Source organism: Papaver somniferum, chromosome 5, assembly GCF_003573695.1.
Source record: "Papaver somniferum cultivar HN1 chromosome 5, ASM357369v1, whole genome shotgun sequence".
Lineage (NCBI taxonomy): Eukaryota > Viridiplantae > Streptophyta > Magnoliopsida > Ranunculales > Papaveraceae > Papaver > Papaver somniferum.
The window spans coordinates 212,951,343-212,973,768 of record NC_039362.1 but is presented as its reverse complement, the minus strand read 5'-3'; the positions used below and the strand labels follow the sequence as shown (position 1 = coordinate 212,973,768).

At 35.5% G+C, this 22,426-nt stretch overlaps 1 long non-coding RNA gene across 4 annotated transcripts; it reads left to right on the top strand.

Moving 5' to 3' along the window:
- Positions 1 to 15,101: 15,101 nt before the first annotated feature.
- Positions 15,102 to 22,141, top strand: LOC113284575. 4 transcript variants are annotated; one of them, XR_003328250.1, is made up of 9 exons: positions 15,102 to 16,270; positions 16,405 to 16,782; positions 17,993 to 18,642; positions 19,496 to 19,717; positions 19,901 to 20,002; positions 20,115 to 20,241; positions 20,329 to 20,423; positions 21,492 to 21,687; positions 22,002 to 22,141. It is a non-coding gene; the product is annotated as an uncharacterized LOC113284575 (long non-coding RNA). The 4 variants fall into 4 exon arrangements; XR_003328249.1 differs by adding an exon at positions 20,893 to 20,974 and having other exon boundaries at positions 15,107 to 16,782; positions 22,002 to 22,134; XR_003328248.1 differs by having other exon boundaries at positions 15,109 to 16,782; positions 22,002 to 22,138.
- Positions 22,142 to 22,426: the final 285 nt, after the last annotated feature.

Below are 22,426 nucleotides of genomic sequence, written 5' to 3'. Positions count from 1 at the left end.
GAAAAAAGCAAGATCGGAGTACTACTAGAGATGGACATAAATACAAAGCATCATCATGTAATGGTAAACAAAACAAGATCAAGGAACAATATTATGGCACTGAAGGATACAAATGGACATTGGTGCACATCACGAAGTGAGTTGGAAAATTTACTAACTGAGAATTATGGGACTCTACACACAACCAGTATGCCAGTAAGAAATAACTAACTTCTACAATGTATACCAACTACCATCACTGAAGAAGATAATATGTCTTTGATGCGTGTGCCAGATGAGGTGGAAATTTACAAAGCTTTGAAAAGCATGATGTCGTGGAAGGCTCCGGGACCCGATGGGTTTCTACCTGGATTTTTCAAGACCCATTGGAGTATCGTCGGGAAAGATGTTATTCATACAGTGCAGCAATTCTTCCGTACGGGTTTCTTACTCAAGAGTTTAAATCTACAAATGTTTCTTTAATCCGGAAGACAAAAACAAACAGTATCCTTCAGATTTAAGATCGATTTCTCTTTGCAATACGTCTTATAAAATAATTTCCAAAATTATGTCTTTCTGAATGAAGAAATTGATGTCCAAGATCATATCTCCACTTCAAGCAGCGTACGTCCCTTGAAGACAAATCACAGATAATATACAACTAGCTCAAGAGATTATGCATACTATGAAGGATAAGAAGGTGAATGAAAAGTTCTTAGCTTTATAACTGGACATGTCTAAATCCTTTGACAGGCTTGAGTGGTCTTTCATCAAGGATGTAATGATTCAAATGGGTTTCTGTCTTGAGTGGTGCAATCTTATCATGCAATGTATCACAACTACTAAAATCTCAATTTTACTGAATGGAGCTCCATGTGCTGCTTATCAACCATCAAGGGGTATTCGACAGGGTGATCCTTTATCACCCTATTTATTCATCGTTGCAATGGAGGCGTTCTCTAGGAAATTATTTCTAGTTGAGCAACAACAACAGATTGAAGGTATCAAGATAGCACCAACAGCTCCTTCCATCTCCCATCTTTTTTTTCTCGGATGATTGTCTTCTATTTTTGAAAGTTGATCTCCACAATGTGAACAACGTACTGAAGATAATCACAGACTTTGGTAATGCATCAGGGAAAATGGTAAACTTCAAACAAATCATGTGTGCATTTTAGTATTAACATGCCTCCAAGATTTTGCAGATTATTAACAAGAAGGTTTAAAATTCCAAATATGCAAGCTAATGAAAGATACTTGGGAATACCTCTCATCATTGGAAAAAAAAAGAAGGAAAACTTTTCGCATATATTGGACAGAGTAAATAACCTTCTTAATGCATGGGATGGTAAAACTATGTCTCATAGTGGAAAGTCCCTCATAGTTAAAACTGTGACGAACATAATACCAACCTACTCAACGAGCTGTTTTCAAATCCCATTTGAGATTCTAAATAAGATAGAGGCAGCTCAAAGGATGTTCTGGTGGGGTTTTAAAGACAAAAAAAGGTACATATATCATATCCTGGAAACACTTAATGCGACATAAGAATTGTGGAGGACAAGGATTCAGAAATCTAAGGATTTTGAATCAGGAAATTTTAGTGTGTGCTGCCTGGAGAATCTTCACCAACACAATAAGCAATGGGGAAAAGCTTTGAAAGCAAAATACTTTCCTTGTACAAGTATCCTTCATTCTAACATTAAGAAAAACTGTTCTTGGGATTGGAGTGGTATTCAAAGAAGATTACCTTCATAAGACATAATAGTCAGTGGAGGTTAGGTAAAGGAACGGAGATAAAGATATGGCGGATATATGGGTGTTGGGTTTAGAACATCCCCCACAACCAAGATATGGAATTGCAAATAGTGAATCTTATATATGGGTGCATGAGCTAATAATCCAGGATCGTAGAGAATGGAATTCTGCTCTGGTGAAGCACTTGTTTGATTCTGCAACAACTGATAAAATTCTAAGTATGAGGATACCTAATTCTGCAGAAGATAAGTTAGTTTGGAAACTAACTAATAATGGAAATTTTACACTGAAGTCAGCTTATTGATGAGTGCCAAATATTGTATATATTTATCCCTTTTTGTTGGCATTTTAACTCATCTTTTGTGCATTAATTCTACATTTTATCCCATATTCTGTATTTTCATTGTTTTCAAGAATAAATATTTTTATTAATTAATTTTGCATTTTTAGGTAGTAAATAAAGTTCGGATGAGTCGTGGAGCGAGAAGAGCAGAAAAGTAGTGAAAAGCCGGGAGAAATTACGCAAGGAAGCCGCGAAGAATGGTGCGCACAACCTCATTTTCTACACACAAAAGCGCCTCCGTTCTCAGCCATCAGATCAGTTCTCGGGAGCATCCGACGGTCACTCCTTCATAGAGCATCAAAATCGGAAGTCTCTGCCAAGCACCACAGCGCTGAAATTCCAAGCCTTCAGATTAGATGGTAGTTGAATCCAACGGTCGTTCCTATGCCCGTGCATCAAATCCCGATGATTCCGCCTTACACTACAATACCTAACTCCATCTGGTGCCGTTAACTTCGTTGCACCTCAGAATCCGACGGTCGCTTCACACATCCTTCCATCTATCCGTTCGATTCCAATCAGATCCAATGATCCAACATCTCAGATTCGCCAACATCTAAATTTGAGGTCTCCGCCTCACACCATAGCAACACATACCCTTTTCCTAACCAAACAACCCCTAATCCTAATCCCATCGAGCTCTTCTTCCCCTTCTTCCCAAAAAAATTGCAGAGCTCTGCAACACCACCTCCCCTCTCTGCCATGCCGCCAACACCATCACCTCCACAGTTCTGCCACCACCACCAGTTCCATCACTGCCACTACCATCTCCAACACCCGACAACGCCCTAGCCTAGCTATTTTCTTCATCTCACAACCTGAAACCCTAGGTTTTGGGGTGAGTAAAATAGCTAGAAATTAGGGGACAATAGGAGCAGGAAGAGCATCAGAGGGACATCAAGAAGCATGGGTCGAGCAAATTTTGGAGTTTGGAAGCTAAATTTTGGGTAATTAGCTAAACCCTATTTGTACTGTGTATTGAAGATATTTGGGGAAAATGGGTGTAAACCCTAATTTGCTAATTTGGGAATAAATAGAACTGATGTATGAGATGTAAAACTTGTTCTTGGACTAGCCAAGTTTCCACCCAATTTGGGTTAGCCTAATTTCAATTGTTCACTGTTAGTGTCTTGTTACTGTTAATGTGCAATGTGCAATTTTCAATTGTTCCTGTTAGTGTCTTGTTCCTGTTAAATGTGCTCTTGTTAATGCACTGTTAATGTTAATGTGTGATGTTCCTGTTGTTAGTTAGACTCATTGTTGTGTCACTGTGAATGCCATGTTTAGTGTAATGTTTGTCATGTTCTAAACCACCCTGCTAGGTACTTGATGAATCTCTAATGTCTTATTGCATAGTACATTGACCACATTGCTCTAGAAGGCTAAACAAGTTTAGGAAAAACTTGAACTTAGCTCATCATCACCTCACTTTCACAATGTATGCCAAGTATACTTTGTAGTTAGGTTCATGAGCTGCTGATAAGCTGCAACTCAAGCTGAATTCATAATCCCTTGACTAGTTGTGCTGTAGAAAGACAATTAGTGCTTTGAAATAATACCATAGTTGTGTTTAACTTTCTATAGGAGAATGCATATTAGAAGTTAGAGTGGAATGAATGCCCTAGTTTGCCATCAACCTTCCCTGTCATCCACAATTCCTTCTTCAACTGTTTAGTTTTGCTTTTCTTGCTTTGTATTGTTTTGCCTTGCTTGCTTCTTTCATGCCCTGCAACTCTCCTGTTTTGCAATTTTGTTCACTGCTTGAGCAGCTGCAGCTGCTGCTGCAGTTCTGTTGCTACTACTGCACTGCTGTGCATTTTCTGCTGCATTGCCACCTTTTCTGTTGCTGCTGTAGCTTCTTCAGCTGCTGCTGCCTTTCTTGCACTGCTGCTGCCCCTTCCTCTCCTGCAGCCAAGCCACTTCTTCTGCTACTGCTAGCATCTGCTCTGCTGTGCATTCAAGCCCAAGGTTCATTCCAAAAGCCCAGAACACAATTTGAGCCCAACTGTAAGACCAATACTAAGGCCCATTCCATTAAAGCTCAAAGCCCAGTTTGGGTTAAGGTTGAAGGCCCAATCCAAATCAACTGTGGGTTTAACCCAAAGCTCAATCAAAGGCCCAAAGCCCATTTGCACTTCAAATATAACTGAGCCCAAGCTCAGTTCATTTTATTTTAACAAACCCACTAAGCCCAATTCATTCAAAGGGCATTCAAACCCAATAGTACATTAAGCCCAACACTTCCAAAGGGCTTCAAGCCCAAAGCAAACTAGGAACCCAATTAGCTAAAACACTTCCGAAACACACCCGATCTCTGTGGATCGACCCGTACTTGCACGAGCTACAACTGACACCGTGCACTTGCGGTATTACTGTAGGCCCGTTTCATCGCATCATTTCTATACGCTTTCCGGACCTGCCAAGTTTTTGGCGCCGCTGCCGGGGATTGGTGCTGTGTTTTATCTGTGTTTTCTTAGCTATTTTGTATTTCATTTCATAGCATTTGCATCTGCATCTGCTTCATTTCATTTGCTGTTGGACCTGCTGATTCTGAACCTGTTTTTCCTCTGCTGGGACGCCACCAAGGAAAAGAACCAAAACCCAACTGGGTTTTTGCAACAATATCAGAGCAGCTGGGCTGTGCTAAAAAGGTAAGCCTAAACCCATTCATTGAGAAACCCAACCTGTGGGCTTCCAAATTATTTAATTGTGGGCTTGTAATAATTAACCCAATTTTTTGGGCTTTTTATTTTTCTATTTTGGGTTTGTAATAATTTATTTTTGGGCTTGTTGTTTAATTTGTGGGCTTGTATTTATTTTGTGTGGGCTTGTTTAAATTTTTCCTCTGGACTTATATTTTGGACTCTGGGCTTAAACCCAGCTGAGCTAATAACTGACTGTGGACTTGTAAGTGGACCTCGAAACCAAAGTTTTAAAACAAACGTCGGGCCTTAACCAACTGGGCCAAATTAAACTTTCAAAATTAAAACTTGGATTTTCGTGGGCCGCAGCCTTCCATCCATTAGAGGCTTGCACAGTGGGCTAGCTCCCGTTTCAAAAAAACCAAATTTTATTTTCTTAATTTTATTTTATTTTCTTTTTTTTAAAAAAAAAAAAAAAAAAAAAATTAATTAAAAATTAAAAATTTTCTACTTTGCTCCCAATTTTAAAACCAAATTTTTACTTGCTCCCATCTTAAACCAAAATTTTTATTTTTACTCCCATTTTAAACCAAATTTTCAAATATATCCCACCAAAACCAAAATTTTCCCAAAATCGAAACCCTTTAAAAACCAAATTCTGAGCTTTGTAACATAGTTACTTAGATTTTGAGCCAATCATGTCTGGATTTTGGTATGCTCCTGGGGATGGAAATAAAACTCTTAGAGAAATGGCTTATGGGCATCTGCCACGTTATGAACCTTCCACGGACCATGATGTCAATAGTCATAGGCATTATTATGGACATTTTCAAAGTCCCGAGCCGCAATACATGAACCCTAATGACTATTCATACATGCATCATTCGCCACAACGTGAAAATGAACATTTTGCTAGTACCTCACTCACCCAATCATCACTTATGGATCAAATAGAAGCTCGAATCACAGCTTTAGAAATGCAAGCACATGAGGAATCTGTCACATCTAATTTTCTTAGGCAACCTGAAATCTATGCATGTCCCGCATGTGGTAGTTTAGACCACCCTGTTGAGCATTGTCATATTTTGCATAATTTTAGGCAATCTAGAGAAAATCCAAGGTATGAAATGCCCAAGAATTGTGAGAATGGTAGTCATTGGGACCATAATCAATCCTTTGAGGGTTGTGATCAATCTTTTTTAAACCCTAATGACCATGCACACATGTACCAATCACCACAATTTGAACATGAAGAATTTTGTACTCCCATGAATTTAGACTCCACCACAGAAACTTTCGGACTCAGTGAGCAAAACTTCGATAGATCTACATCACGAATTAAGGCACATTTAGATCAGATTTTGCTTCACCTACAAAAGGAGGAAATTCATGAGGAAATATATGTTGTCCCTAATGAAGTGTCTAGTCCCATCCATGTAAATGATGATTATGAACCTAATTTAGAGAAACATGAATCGACTAATGACACCACCACTTTTAATGAGGACCAATATGCATGCTACCATGATGATGATTATGATGATTATGATGATATGTTAGAAGAACATGAAAATATTATGGAACCTGTTGGTTCAATAACATATGGCTTCTCGCCCTCGACCTTCATGAATGTTGTTTTTTCTAATACTCATTGTGATTCATATGATTTTGATATTGACATGGGATTCGTACAATTATTCTGTGAAGATGAACATGACATAGGAATAGTTGAATCTTCTGTAGACACTAATATGCATGAAAATATATGTGATGTGTCTGATTCTCTACCTAGGTCACATTGTGACATTTCTCCTGATTTGCCGATGCATGAGAATAAATTTGTTGATGATGTTGATGATTCTGAGTGTGAACTTGCCAATGTGAATGATGATTGTGAGCATGATGTGACATGTGTAGATGAGTTAGAAGGTTTTGATTTGATTGATAATGATATGCCTATTCTTCTACCTAAGTCACAATCTGTTGGCCTTCCACCCAACCTAGATTTGGTTTGTACCAATATTGTAAAACCAATTTTGCTGAAAATTCCTAACCTAGGTTTGGAACTGTGTGCCTCCCAAGTCCTCTTGGACTATTTTGCTTCCAAATATAATACATTTGAGGAACCACAGTTGGAAATAGCATGTTTGCCCGTCCCTAGCACAGTTCATTTCGAGCTAGACCTTTTGCATGATGAACCCCCGAAACTGCGCAATTTTGTTTTCAAAACTATATCTTCTGTAAAATCCAGGTTTGGGGGTAGCTCATTTTGTTTCACAGTTTCACCTGCTTTTCTTTCCTATTATTATTGTGTGAAGCTGTTGAAATGTCTACACTTCGTCTTTTGGGTTGATCCTCAACTCTTTAGATTGTTAGTGTATGGTGAATATTTTTGTACATAATCCAGTAGATAAAATTTTAAAAAAAAAAAAAAAACCCCTTTTGTTCCTTTTGTATATATTTTGCTAATCCAATATCATCTCGGCTGAGATATGTCGGATTGTTTGCCTTGAATAACGGAGTTTTAATTCTGCTTTCACCGTACAATCGGGTATTCTCTCTCCTTTTACTTTACTCAGCATGCTCCTCTTCGTATATTGTTTTATAATTCTTTCCATGTTTTGAAACATTGAGGACAATGTTTAGTTTAGGTTTGGGGGTATAGAGTAGATACCACGATAATTTGCCATAATTGAAAACGAACTCCTTCTTCTTTTTGAAAAGAATTGAAAAAAATTCCAAAAAAAAAATTAAAAAAAATCAAAATTCAAAAAAAATTAAAAAATGAAAAATTATAAAAAAATGGAGCTCATTTACCTTGAAATGTTGACTCTTGTGCAAATATGTATTATTATTAGGAGTCTTAGTCTAGATATTTAGGCACCCTGATTCTAGCACAATTCACATAGTGATAAGAAATTTGCACGCGCACGATCTACCAATACATGTATCGTAAAGAATACTTGGTAAGATTGTTAAGAATACTTGTGGAGCGATAATCTATCGTACGATGATCATCTTTGGAACAACGGTATACCTTGTGGAGATCATGGATTCTCTCTCTTGATCTTAGACCTAATGAGTGGTAATCCCTTCAACACAGTATTGATGGGTACTATGTTTTTTTATAGATATTGAGAGGACCAAGTTCTTATGGTTTTAGTTTCACCTTTAGATCTCGACCGTCCATCAAAGAAGAGATATATTAGGAATCTGACTCCTTATATAAACCAGATTATAGATGTTTAGAAATATCCTAGTTATAACCAAGATTCTCACATGGGACAAATAAAGATAATTAATCTTATAATAAATTATCTTATATTCTCCCACTGGTCCATGTGATTATCTAGTAATAGTTAATTACGGGATTCATAATGCACGTGTAATTGCTAAACATAATACATTAGTGTTTAACGTAATACCTTGATTAAATAAACTACCCATGCGAGTCATAGTGGTTGCAGGTTGTCTTGTTATCAACATGTTCCCTTCCATGTACCACAACATAAATAATTTACCCAATTAGGCCTTTAAGAGGAGTATCATAGTGGTCCAGTGATGTCTATAAAAGAAAGACAATTTTTGTTAACATTCATCCATTCACATAAGTGTATACTAAACATGGATACAGAAATAATTCAGAATGACATTAGTACGAGCTCAATAAGTGTTCAAAATAAGCACATAAATTAGATAAAAATAATCAATTACTCCCACAGACCTAAGATTTCAATCTTTTCTTAAGAGGTCTTAAAAGGTAATGGTTCAATAAGTGCAACTGCGAATGCAATTTTGCTAAAGTAATAAATGAACAACTATTTTTTCTGAATTGCTTGATTCAGCATATATACCCAAGGTTCATGTGTTTTGTTCCTTTTGTATCGTGGTTTAATGCTACGTAGCTAAGACGATAAATTTCAGCAATGTAGAGACAAGCCTTAATTCTCTAAGTATCGCAGTCATAAATATTCAAACTCAATCGTGGGACTATTGTTTATGGACTCTTCCTTTATAGAATCCACACATCCACAGAAAAATCAAAGTCTGAAAACCCAATCTACTCTAGTTGGGTTTGCTAACTAATTAAAAGACATAAGTCAAGATTAGTATCTCAAAAATATTGATAAGTTTCCCATAATTTGTTCTTTGATTCTTTAGGCACTTACTTAACATATAAACAACTTGTTATATGTATCATATCAGAATAAAAACATAGTGAAGACTATATTTATATCCTATATCCAATATGAATTTTTTTTGCTAAACATGTTACTATCTCAAAATTCTTCGAATATTTGATATACCCCCGTTTACCAAAACAGAGAAGGGAATTTTCCGAATGTAGCCTCTTATCCACATCCTCCAAATATTCCCAAACCCTATTTATTGAGAACTTCGTCAATAAAGGACCATTTAACATTATCAAAGGCCTTTTCTATATCAGGTTTACAAACTAACTCAGGGATTTTTTATTCTAAACTCGAGTCGAGACATATATTATCAATCAGTATGCTATCAAGGATTTTCCTCCCTTTTATGAATGCAGATTGAGAGTTCAAAATAAGCTTAGGCAATAATAACTTCAATCTCTCGGCTTACACTTTAGATATAGCCTTGAACATTGTTTTGGACAGACTGATATACATAACTAAAAAGTCGTTTTAGTAGTTATACCATGATTAAATCTTAACACTGAAGAATATAAAAATATAAAGCCATAGACATACAAGGAGCAGTGAAAGATATGCCACTAGATAGCCACTAAATGGTATTCAATTATCATCATCGCGGGATGAATGACGAGATGAAGAGTAGACTCCTAAATAATGTAAACTGCAATAGTCTTTGCATCTTCCAACTGCTTCCAGCAAAAATTAATATTTGCTGGTCAGGTGGAATCCCCTCCTTGTCTTGAATCTTTTCCTTTACATTGTCAATGGTATCAATGTTAGAATTTATGTTGGTTTAGCAACAAATCAGGCTTAGCTTAAGTTAATCTATGTTTAGTTCTAATCTTAGCTGAATTAAGTTTGTGACGGATTAAGGAATGATTAGAATTAAATCAAGGAATGTAGATTAACTTAATGCTTCTTAGGTGTCATGTTGACTAAGCATGACTCACCTAGTGAAGTGTCATCCAACTAATGATGGACATGTTGGATGACACACAACTACTAATTGGATGCTGACTAAGCCCTCTTCTAGCCTTTTGCAATAAAAGAAAAAACTGGTTTTACTCCATCTTTAAGCAAGAGAAAATAAAAGTAGAAGCTAAGTCATTAAACCTTATCCTACTTTGATATGCTTTTATTTCTATCTATAAACTGATGTTGCTGAATTCAATACAACTATGTATTTATGATTGTGCTTATTGATTCAGTCATGTTAATGTTGTAGCTAAATCATAAAAAACAAGTTGAATCTTTCTTGCTTATTAGCATGATTTAGGAATTGTACATAAGTGTTTTCTATCTTGTAGAATCTGGGATACTAGGGCTAATATCATTTTCAGCATATGGGTAATTATATGATCATGTATAAGTTAATTAAAAGATGATTATGAAGCTGAAAGTCCAACATTGTACTTCTATTTCCCCTGGTTATTTCATGTTCTTCAACTAGGGATATACTTCATGCGACTCCTTTTGTTGTTGCTGGTGTTTTGGTTGAATCAAGCACCATATTTCAGAATGAGGTATCACGGATTCAGTACCACATGGGATAGCTTGGTTCTCCGTGTAAGCCGTAAAATGTACGAAAAGTCTGTAATGAAAGAGTTATAAAATTGATACTGTAAAGCTGTAAAATTTTGGGGATGGCGAATTTACCGACCAGGATGAAGAAGTCGGCAGCGATAGAGTTGTGAAGAATGATGATTTACCTAGAAGAACATTGCCAAAACTGTATGAAAGGAGTTTTCTATCTGCAAAGATACGTGAAATCATTCCGTTCTCCAATTCATGAAGTTTTCTGATAGATCTGGAGAGTTTTGAAAATGGAATATCAGCATTTCTTCTCACAACTAAAAGGTCGAAACCGAAGAAATCCCAAAGGTGCAGTGATAAAGTTGAGGGATATTACAAGCCCTTGACAACTGCAGTTGAGATCTTCTGAGAGAGTATTGAGGACGTGAGTTTTATGCCAAAGATGGGAATCAGAAACGTACTTGTGTTAGATGTATTCCCTGTGCCGGACCACTTTCTAAAGATTTGGAAACGAGTGGCTAGACATTGCACCACCAATCAAAGACAGTTTTCTTTGATTTGGATCTGTTGTTAGTGAGAACAAAATCTGAAGTACTTCCTCAGTGTTGGGAACAAATTAATCTCACGTATGAGATGCATAGGCTTCTTGTAACTCAATTGTACAAAGAGCTAGATGAATTTGTTCAATCAAAGTTTCGTACCCGCCTGATTCTGTCGATCGTGCAACAATTGGTTGAGGAATCTGTAACTGATGTCTAACAAGCTGCTGCTTATAACTCACGGGTTCAATGAAATCGCATCTCTTTTGTAAGTGAAAGAGAATGCTGGAACATTGAAGTTTTACTGCAGATGTTCAGAAAACTGCTTCCATTCCTGCACCAAAATATATGGATGTAAATGCTTGTGGAAAAAGTTATGAGGTGGATCAATAACTAGATATAATTGTTTCAAATATTATCCATTTGCACATGGTAGTGGGAGATCTATGAAATCTACTTCTAGGCTGAGAAGATATTGCTAATTGCCTCTTGCGGAGCTTCGAGTTGGTCTTCAAAATATTGCTTCTCTATCAAAGCATCAACTATTCCCAAAGAATTTTCAGTGGGAGGAAGTTTCTTGATTACACAAAATGTTTGGTGTGTGATGGTTCTTATGGCTGGTTAGCTAGCAAGTTCAATCGAATTTTGATGTTTGGAGTTGTTCTACACATAACAACAAACATGGTCAATATTGTTTGTCAGTTGGAAAGGGATAGTTGTTGTGAGTGTGATTTCTTCTGGTGTTTAATTCTGCTAGATATCAACATGCAGAAATTCTGTAAATGCGCGACTCATTTTTTGCCGAAGTGCACGTGGTGATGGTCTGTCATTTAGTGACCTCTCTTCACTGGACAAGTTGTATGCTACAACACATACATGTGATCTGGTAGTTCCAGCTCAACAATTGGGATTACAAGTTGAGATGATTCACAACACTTCAGTAATGAATGTAATTGGAGTTATTGGTTTACCACTTTACTGCTACGTTATGGAGGTTGAGCACTTACATTGACAAGCTGATTAACTGTTGGAGAATCTTCTCACTCTACTTTTCCCAACTTCTAAGGTTTTTTACATACAATCACGTTCAAGGTATGTTCTCCTTTCCGATGCGATTTGAACTTCATAGTGTACTAATTCTTTGTATCTATGCCGTTTGTTTTTCAGTTTTCTGAAAATTGTAATTGTAAAAAAAAAATCTATGCCTTTTATTACTCGATAAGTATTTCCAAAGTGATGCTTTTAGAGTAATGAAAGTATATAATGAGAATAAACATGTGTTTGTTGTGGTTTGCTTGTGATTTGTTTTGGAACTTATGAGTATGAATTAACCCAAAGGTGGTTTATGCTTATAAATTCTTGAATAAATCATGTCTCATAATAGTGACAACTTTTCTATTGGATCCAAAGGTCTTAATATTTTTTTTTGCTTACTTGGTATGAGATGTTCATCTTAAACTTGTTTGAGACTCATGTATGAGTCTTGCGATGATACTGAGTCTTGCGATGATACTGAGTCTTGTTCCGAGTTTAACATGTTTATGCTTGCTTATTAATAAGCTATCTATTTCGTTTATATGTGTAGATGTTTAAGTAACAATAAGAATGTATGTTGTGGTTTGATGGTGATTCATTTCAGATATTATAGTATTAATTTACCCAAAGGTAATTCATAGTGGTCATAATATCTGGAATGAGTCATATTTCATACATTATTTGTTGTATGTAAAAGTTTTAACTGGTGATTTGAGATTCTTGTATCATGGGTTTACCCAAAGGTGACTTATGATAGAATTAAATTTGTTGTAAAGCTTGATATGTATGGTTTATACTCCGAATATCCTAACAGGGTTATGCCATCTACCGGAAAAGATGATTACTACCTTAACAATGTAGTTCATATCATCTAAACAGAAATAGGTGTTGTTGTTGTAAGAAATTCATAATGTCTGAACATATAACGATGAAGCATAAACAACGACAGAATTCTAAATAACAATGGGGGTATAATAGTTTTTGGTTTCTTATCACTTATACTTGTTCTTGTTGTTTATATTTTATCCAGAACACTAGAAAGTTGACATAGATCATACTGAGTACAAGAAGGCGACATAACTCATATTGAGCATACAAAGTCTCTTCAGATATTTGTTTGTTCTAGTCTCTTAATTGAGACATTAGCAGATCTTTTTTGAGATCATATGGTGTAGTCTCTTAATTGATATATTAGCGTATTATGTTTGTTGTAGTCTCTTAACTGACATATTAGCGTATTATATTTGTTGTAGTCTCTTAACAGAGATATTGGTGTAGATCATTTGGTGTAGTCTCTTAATTGAGGCATTAGAAGATCTCTTTTGTGATTATTTACCGTAGTCTCCTTATCGAGATACTCGTGTAAAAGTATATTGGGATCATAAAGATCTTGCGGTAATCTTTTAATAGAGACATTGGCAGATCTCAGTTGAGGTCATAAGGAACTTGTTGTAGTCTCTTAACAGAGGCATTTACCTAAATCTCTTAATTGAGATATCGGTGTAGATTTCTTCGGAAATCATTAAGAATTTATGTTTACTGTATAGTCTCTTAATTGAGACATTGGTTAAGTGAAGATTATAAAGAAATCTCCAAGCAGAGATATCAACGACTCTTTTGAATAAGACCTAAAGAATTCAATCTTAATTGTAATTATAAAGATAAAGAAGTCTGATAAATGAGACATTGGAAGATTTTTTGAGATTATGGGAAATCTTTAGCATCAAATATAATGATCTCAGTAATGATTATTAAGAAGTCCCTTACTTGAGACGAACGATTTCATCAGAGATCATTTAGAATACTTAATTTTGAAGTATGCAAATCTTTATTATAAAGATCAGTTGAATGCATAAAGTTTAGCTTAGGATTGTTGTACGTCTTAGTTTTCTGATTATGGAAATGGCATATACATCTCCTAAATGATGTTTAGGTCTTCATAATCGAACGCTAACGTCCTTTTATTTTGAGCTTGTAGTTTTCAGTAAAGAATTTGTCGCTAACCAAAGCGGGAGATGTTAGAATTTATGTTGGTTTAGCAACAAATCATGCTTAGCTTAAGTTAACCTATGTTTAGTTCTAACCTTAGGTGAATTAAGTTTGTGCCAGATTAAGGAATGATTAGAATTAAATCAAGGAATTTAGATTAACTTAATGTTTCTTAGGTGTCATGTTGACTAAGCATGACTCACCTAGTGAGGTGACTTCCAACTAATGATGGACATGTTGGATGACACACAACTACTAATTGGATGTTGACTAAGCCCTCTTCTAGCCTTTTGCAATAAAAGAAAAATCTGGTTTTACTCCATCTCTAAGCAAGAGGAAATAAAATTAGAAGCTAAGTCATTAAACCTTATTCTTCTTTGATATGCTTTTATTTCTATCTATAAACTGATGTTGCTGAATTCAAAACAACTATGTATTTATTGTCCAACCGTATAGAAAAGTTAGGTAAATCACTTATGGTTGGAAGTTTATATTTTCCCAACCGTAGAAAATTTATTATACGGTGAGGAAATCAATATTTTCCCACCCTAAGTCAATCCTACGGTTGGGAAATCAATAATTTCCGACCGTATTCAGTTTTCAAACTAGTTTTTCATTCTCTAGTTTAATCTAATCTAATCTTTTCATGGGATGAAAAGTAATAGAAAAAGGTTGGATTTTTTATTCTTACCCATTTAAAGTTATTAATGACTGAGAATCGAAGATTAATTGTCGTTGAAGAAAAGAAAAAAAAGAAAGAGGAAGAGAGGAAGAAGAAGAGACCCTAAGTTGGTCTCCTTAATTGTTGGTTTAGATTTAGTGTTTGATTTAGTTAATTTAGGTTTGGTAATTATCATTGTTATAAAAAAAAGGGGTGTTTGTCTCCTTAATCAAAGATTCAATCGGTGGACAGGATTTGTCGAAAATTGCTATCCGGCGGTCGGGATCGTCCGGATGGAGTTTGACTTGGACGGCTATGAAACTTCGGGTAATATTAAGTTGGTGGGTGCGGGCGAGGGATGGGTTTGTTTTATCCGCGTACAAAAGCTTATTCTTTGTTTCTTCCATTGAGATCCCTTTTCTTCAACCCTTTCTTCTCTCACGCAGAAATCCATGAGTTTTGCTTCTCTGTTTGAATTTTTCGATTCTTCATTCTTTGTGATGTAGTTTTTTTTATAATGAACTCATGTTATTTACATGTTGAATCAGAAAGACGGTTGAGAGAAAAAGGTAAACATACAGAAAAAATTAAAGAATTTTTTTTCCCGTTGATTGCTGGTTTAGGTTACGTTTTTAGTAACAGAAATCAGCATAAATAGGGCTCTTCATTCCGCTTCAAAGAAGCATCATCCTACAATTAGGTTGTATCGGTATCTTAGTGTAATTGGGGTTTTTGTACCTTTCAGCAAATTCTATGGTTTTAATCATTACTTTTTTGGTTTTTTTGGTACGATTGTTTTTTTTCTGCCGCAAAAATTTGCTACATAGTTTCAATTAAATCAGCTTCTTTCTTTTGTTTGATTCTGTCTTGAATGATTTCCATTCATATCATCTTGGTCCCTATGTCACCATTTGGCTTCAAATATATAAATTGTTTCCCCTTTCATTTTAATGGTGTCTTTTATGTGATGATATCTTTGGTGCACTTTGAGTTTTTCTCCCAGTGTTGGATTTGTACTGCAACACCTGTCCTTCTCCTTGATTTTGGACTGTCATCATGTATTTCTCTAATTTTGCGCTGATTTCATGTTAGAGGTGTCATCTTTGTATATATCATGCAACAAAGTACCAAAGATAAATAAAGGTTCAGTTGGTTAAATTTGAATTTATCGCTCTATAAAATTCAATTTAATTAAGTTATAGTGTACCGAGATGCATAATTTCATTGATGCAAAGTGCTATTGACAACATTTTGTATAAGTTTCTGTTTAGTAGTTTGTAAACTGTATCACCTAAATTGGTCTCTTTAACCAATACATTAACGGGTTATCATCTGACTCTACCACTAATTTAGATAATCACAAACAAAGTCAGCTTGACCATTGTACCGGTACAGAGACGACAGGTAAAACATAGCATGGATGAGAACGAAAATATAATACTGCTCATTCTTTGAAGCAGTGTATGAATTTCTTCTCATCTTTGGATTTGACTGAGTTGGTGACCCTGATGCTGTAGCCTGTAAAGTATCTCGAACATCGGAGGAGATTGGTTTGTGAAGTTGTGAGTCGGAAGGATACAAAATTCAAAAAACTCGCTCAGAGGGTAGACAGAAAGGTGGAGCTTGGCATAAGCACCGATCCAAGCTCTTCTTTTGATTGCATATTACAATCAATGGTTATTTGTCACATTAATATGCATTATTTTTGCTAAATTGTTTTGTCAATGAAATCGCATCATATCTTTTCTAGGTTCTCTTGACTTCTTCCGAAGCAGTACTATCTGCTCTACCTTGCTCAAGTCCAGGTGCTAAGAGAAAGAACAATGAAACACTATCAGGCCTACAGCTTGATAGAGGGGAGTATCCAAGAGAGGAAGCTGGGGAGTACTTGGAGGAAGATAAACTAAAAGTGAACGCACTTGAGAATATGTCTATTTTGTTGCCAAAGAAACATTATCTGAGAGCATGTTCCTCCTCATTTCTTTTACTCTATGTGATCTAATCTTTGTCTTCTGCACGATACTTTCAGTTACAAGATATAGTGGATAGTCTGAACTCATCAACCTCTCCAGCCAAGGAAATAATGTTGAGGTTCTCTTAGATGAAGATGACAACGAAGATGAATCACGTACGTACTTTCTCACTTAACTTTTGCTTGATGCTGAACTCTGCTCACATGGCTTACTCATTCGAGGAGTTCCCCAGAACATAATGTCAATTTGTTTTATATTTAATTAAGGAAACATACGATTTTTACTGTAAGGCGAATAGCATCCACTTTTAATCAATTGTAACAGAAATCAAACATACCCCTCCACCAATATTGATACGCTTATAAATTTTCACGAAAGTACATTCTTCATTCCTCTTCTTTTTCTTGGCCTGTCTTTCTTTCCGAAGGTTAGCATAATCATCAATTAAAGTACATTCTTTGTTCCTTTTCTTTATCTTAAGTTACTTTGTTTCTTTCAGGGGGTTAGCAGATATGCCGCCAAAGCGTCAATATAAACAAAAGAACATGCTCTGGCGGCATACCTGAGATCTGAATCTCACCTATTAAGAATTCCTAGGGTTTCTGGATTTCTGGATTTCGGGAGATATTATTGTTGTCATTTGTTTCCTTCTAAAACTATGTGATCCCAATCATCTTTCATTAATTTGACAATATTATCTCCCCAGTTTGGAAGAAAAAAAAACTAATTTTAAACAATCTACCTCTTCCCTTTATGAACATCTATTGGGCTCTCGGTCTCAATGGATAAAGTGGAGGACTATCATCACTCACCGTATTGATGTGAAATCGGAAGTGAGCAAGGTGTAATCCTGTTTGCATAAATTATTAGATTCGGCACAAGGGTTTAGGGTGTTTTGATTATGATTTTGTTGTTCCTATGTACTAAAAGATAGAACAATTTGTAGGAGATTAAAATAGTATCTTGGACTGTGCATGGCGAAGGAAACTATTGGTAAAAGGTTAACTATTGGTTTGTTAAATATTTTGATGTAATCATCAGAATTCAATTCAGTCACCTGTAAACACTGACGGACCTACAGCAGGGCTAACCAGGCTTTAGCCCAGATAGACATCACAGTCCAACAGCCTAAAAAGAGAAATGATATGGTCGACCAAAGCCATTAGCCCGGACTGGAAAGTGAATTAAGATTTTCTGGGTCCGTCCCTGCCTGTAAATGAATGTGATTTGCGAGTAAGGCGCTTGACTTCATTTAAGCAAGTTTTACTGTTTTGGATTTTTTATGTGTTTTCACCTTTTATCGCAAGGCTGGCTGGGATAAACAATTTTAGAATGTAACTATCAAACCCATTTACATATATGCAGGCAGGGAGGGGGTATTGTATTATGGTATGCTAAGGCTAAAACAACCTGTTACAGGCACTACCACAACTTCCATTGCAAGGTGTTTCCCACTAACCTGAAAACATCCGAATCATATTTTGCAACCCCATCAAACGATAATGGGTAACATTTTTATTTATTTTTTAGTACACCATGCTTACAGTACTATAGTCTACTTATTCTGATATATCTAAGGTTTTGTTAAGCATTTGCTTATAGGTGTTCATTTATGTTAAGAAATCAAGGTTTGTTTAATGGATTTTTGAATTTTTGGTTGGCAATAGTTATTTTATTATTTTCGTAATGATATAGACTTGCTTTATACGTAGACATGTCTCTCTATTTTGAACTCTTTACCTCTAAAAGTCTCTAAGCACCCAGCTGAACTTCGTCACATCTTTCGAGGTTAGTGGAAATATAGGCATTTGGTATGATACCTTTTTCTGACATTTTCCAAAATTTTGTCCTGTTACAACGTAATGAATGCATATATCTTCTTTGTTGCTTATCTTTTTATTTTCCTCCAGGTTAAGCATAATTTAATTTGATAACAATGAAAACGAATTGTGCTGGAAACCGAGGTTGGAAGTGCTAATTGAAGATCTAAACGGGATTGCTTTAGTTCGAAAAAGGTAATGGATTTTATAATACTTCCTAAATACCATATTAGGATTAAAGGAATCGACCCGATACCTCTGCTCTGAATCTAGAAGTTAAAGTAGTTCTTCTTTAAACTTAATTTTTAATATGCTTACCTAGAGTCAGTTTACATGAAATTTATGCGAAGAAACAATAGAAAAGAGATTGTTGTTTGAAGTGCAGAATATTGTGCCGAATCTTTTGGAGTACACGAGCTTCACTTTGTTAATTTATGCAATTCCTTTGGGAGCTCATTTGTGAAGTTTGGCGCATCAGAACCAACAGTGGGTTGCTTATCTTCTTTCCCTTGGTTATTTTCTGAATAAAGTGAGCTGCCATTTCACATTTCTTTCTCGACTTAGACCCCCAAACGGAATAAGTAGCTCACAAAAGTTATTATTCAAATTTATATTCTTATGTGTAGTTTAGGACTTCGCGGAAGACACTAAATTTTCAAACTCAAGTTTTACTCAGATCTTAACTTAGTACGTAAAGTGTATGTACCTCTTTTTTTGTGACTTTTGATTTAGGGAAGTTGTTAATCTTGCCAAAGACAAATTCTCTTAACAGAATTTAGTTGCTTTTCGAAATAACTCATCATGATCTCTGAATATCATTGAACGTAAAGTTGTCTCTTGAATATACACACATGAATTATTTAGCAACCACATCTACTGTGTGATTTTATAGATAATGGGTTTGTTCAAAAAAAGAAGCCATGGTAATTAGTGCTCATTTACCAATTTCATATGAACCGAACTATGAACAGAGTAGAAGTTAAACCTGAAAATATTTATTGTGAATTTGAGATTCTAAGCAGTTTATGTCAATGCAAACAATTTACAGGGCTGTCACAAAGGATTGGATTAGAAGTTTCATGTGCCCATTAGATTGGCGGTGTTCATGAAAAAATTCTTATGCTTAAATTGATGACGTGGAGTTACATCGTAGTTCTGGCATCAGGGACAAAGTTGGGTTGGAATTCAGTTCCTTTGATTTTCCATTAAACAAGCATACGAGGGAATGGTGCTACCAAACTACATGCTGAATTTTCGGCATAACATATAGGTAAGTCAACATAATTTTCTTTAAAGTGCTTTCATCATATATCTGTTGTTGTGATTTGGTTGAGTTCGACTAAAATTTATCTCATTGAACCATTGCTGAATGCAGCTTGAGATAAAAGCTTCTATTCCTTGATGCATTGGTTTGATGTGTTGTGATGTTTTTTTTTTGTTTTGTTTTTTTAAGGTTTTCTTAGCAACGAGACTGCTCTAGGGATGGAGGCTGTTTCATTTTGATCGGTTTAGTTTAGCCTGTTATTTTTGGTGGGGCTATGAGCCCAAGAACTTGGTACTGTGATTTTTTTTTTTTTTTTTTTATTCAATTATGAATTATGATGAAACAATTCTGATTTCAAAACTATTTCATGACCATTAATTATGAATGATTTTAATTCTCATAGACCAGGGATGGAAGTGTTCCATATGGAATAGTTAACTGACAGTGGAATAAGAGATTGACAAAGACACGTGTTTCTTTCATTTTTTTAGTAGGAGATATCAGAATACGTGGCTCAGGAAGAGGACATGGTAAGAAGTCATGATTCCGTGATACTATATGGGTCTCTCATTGTGAATTTGATTCACTTAATCGAACCTTTATTTTATGGCTCGCAGGGATCGACCGATATGCGAGAAAAAATTAAGCTGAGAATGGAATCTTATACTCATGATCGGTATACAATTAAGGAAAATTTCAAGCATTTTTTTGGGTAGGTTTAATTTCGATTTCACGACAATTAGTGTAGTTAACTGATTAGGTGTCCCTCTAATTGGTGGTTTGTAATTCTGTCTAAAATCCATCCTTTGTTCCTACCTCCTATATTTTATGAAAGATTAGGTTAGAGTTTAGGTGTGGGTACATATTTTTTTTTTAGGATCTTAACTACTCCATAAATCCATGTTTCATGCATAATTTTTGATGAGTCACTCTCATGGTCTGTCTCTTTCCTTTCACTTACATGATGAATTTTTATCATTCAATGGTCTGAAAGATTCGAGTAACCGCCTCTCTAAACAGGTTTCGCCTAAATAGGTTTCGCCTAAACATTTTTACATGTATATTATCTCAAGGATATCAACATGGATTTTTATAATTTTTTCTTTATTCTTAAAAGTTTTTTCTCTTACACGAATTGATTTTACTATTCATATTAATTTCCAAGAATATAAAATATGTAGTGGAATTGCGGAAAAATTGGTGGGAATTTATGAGCAAGTCAATTAGAAGCGAAAATGGCTTTGATAGTAGTAGATTCTCAAGGTGAACAACTATCTGTTTATTTTCCCTATCTTTATGGGTAAATGCCTTTCTGCTACAGCATGCAATTAGAATTGCTATCTTACATATCCTTCTAAGGATCGGGTTTTTGTAATTGTCAAGAATGTGTTCATCTTTCAGATCTATCACTGTCGTGATTTCTTTATTTGTCCATTTGACTTCATGGATCATCCACAAGCTTTGGTAGCTTCATTTAGTCACTCATTTGTTATTTCTTAGGGATTCAGAGCCATAGTATTCTGATTTATAAGTAGATTAATTAATTCAAATTTTTATGTTCTTCCGCTGAGATGAGATTTTCTTAGGCATTTGAAAATTGAGTTTATTTAATTGCATTGCACAACAATCCAATACACCTGTAGAAGATGAGTGTTCAAGTTTACATGTATCATCTCTCTGGACTAAAGTATGATTTTGTGGTTTGGGTATAGACATGTTCTTATTGCATTATTGATATCCATATGAACGTAATATAGATTATTGTTTGGTGACTTGCCAGGTATTCCGATCATCTGCACAGAAAGCACGCACCAGCTAAGGCCCCTAAATGACCGCTCAGTGATAAAGGAGGTAGGGGTGCAGAGACAGCCAGGAGGTTTGCCTAGAAGCAGCCACCCTTGAAAGAGTGCGTAATAGCTCACTGATCGAGCGCTAGAGAAGAGGGAGGTCAAGGAGAACGGCGATCTAAGAACCAGGTGAGTTGTTTCTCCTAACCCGTAGGATTTTCTCTGATCAGATGGCTGGCGTTCACATAAAAGAAAAACAATGATTTTGGTTACAGGCACTTTATGTTATCCACACCTCTAGCTTTTTTGGACAATCAGCAAGAATTGAAAAAATTTAAATCAAGGCACACCTATGTATCTCACACTTTCTATTTCTATAAAAATCAAATTCATGTCCACGAAATTATTGTTTAACCAAGAAAGATATAGGATGTACAGTATATTTGTATTATGTTTCTGCATTCTCTTATAGTATTTTTAGCTTCCATTATTTTGTCTATCAGAGTCACCAACAGTTACAGCACCATCCACATTTGATATTCCATCCTACCATACTCAGGCTGCTCTGCAGAAGGTGTGTTGGACGAGTAAATTAATTAGTCTGGAGAAGTAGTATATGGTGAAACCTGCGATAGTCGAGCAAGGGTATCTTTGCCAAATGTATGAAGAACAACTGGTTTAGTACTATGATTTTTTAATTTAATATTTGAACTAAACTGTGGGTGTTAATCCTGAAATATTTTGTTTACGGCTGTTCAGAAACAACAGATTGCCCAACAAGAACGATGAAACGTGATGTTTGAAAAAAGTATATGCCATGAACTGATTTACAGTGTCTAAACTGGATTCTTCTGTTATTATTTGTTTGCAACGTGAATATTTCCTTCTATATTCTGTCACAATAGGTGTATACTAATGTTATAAAATT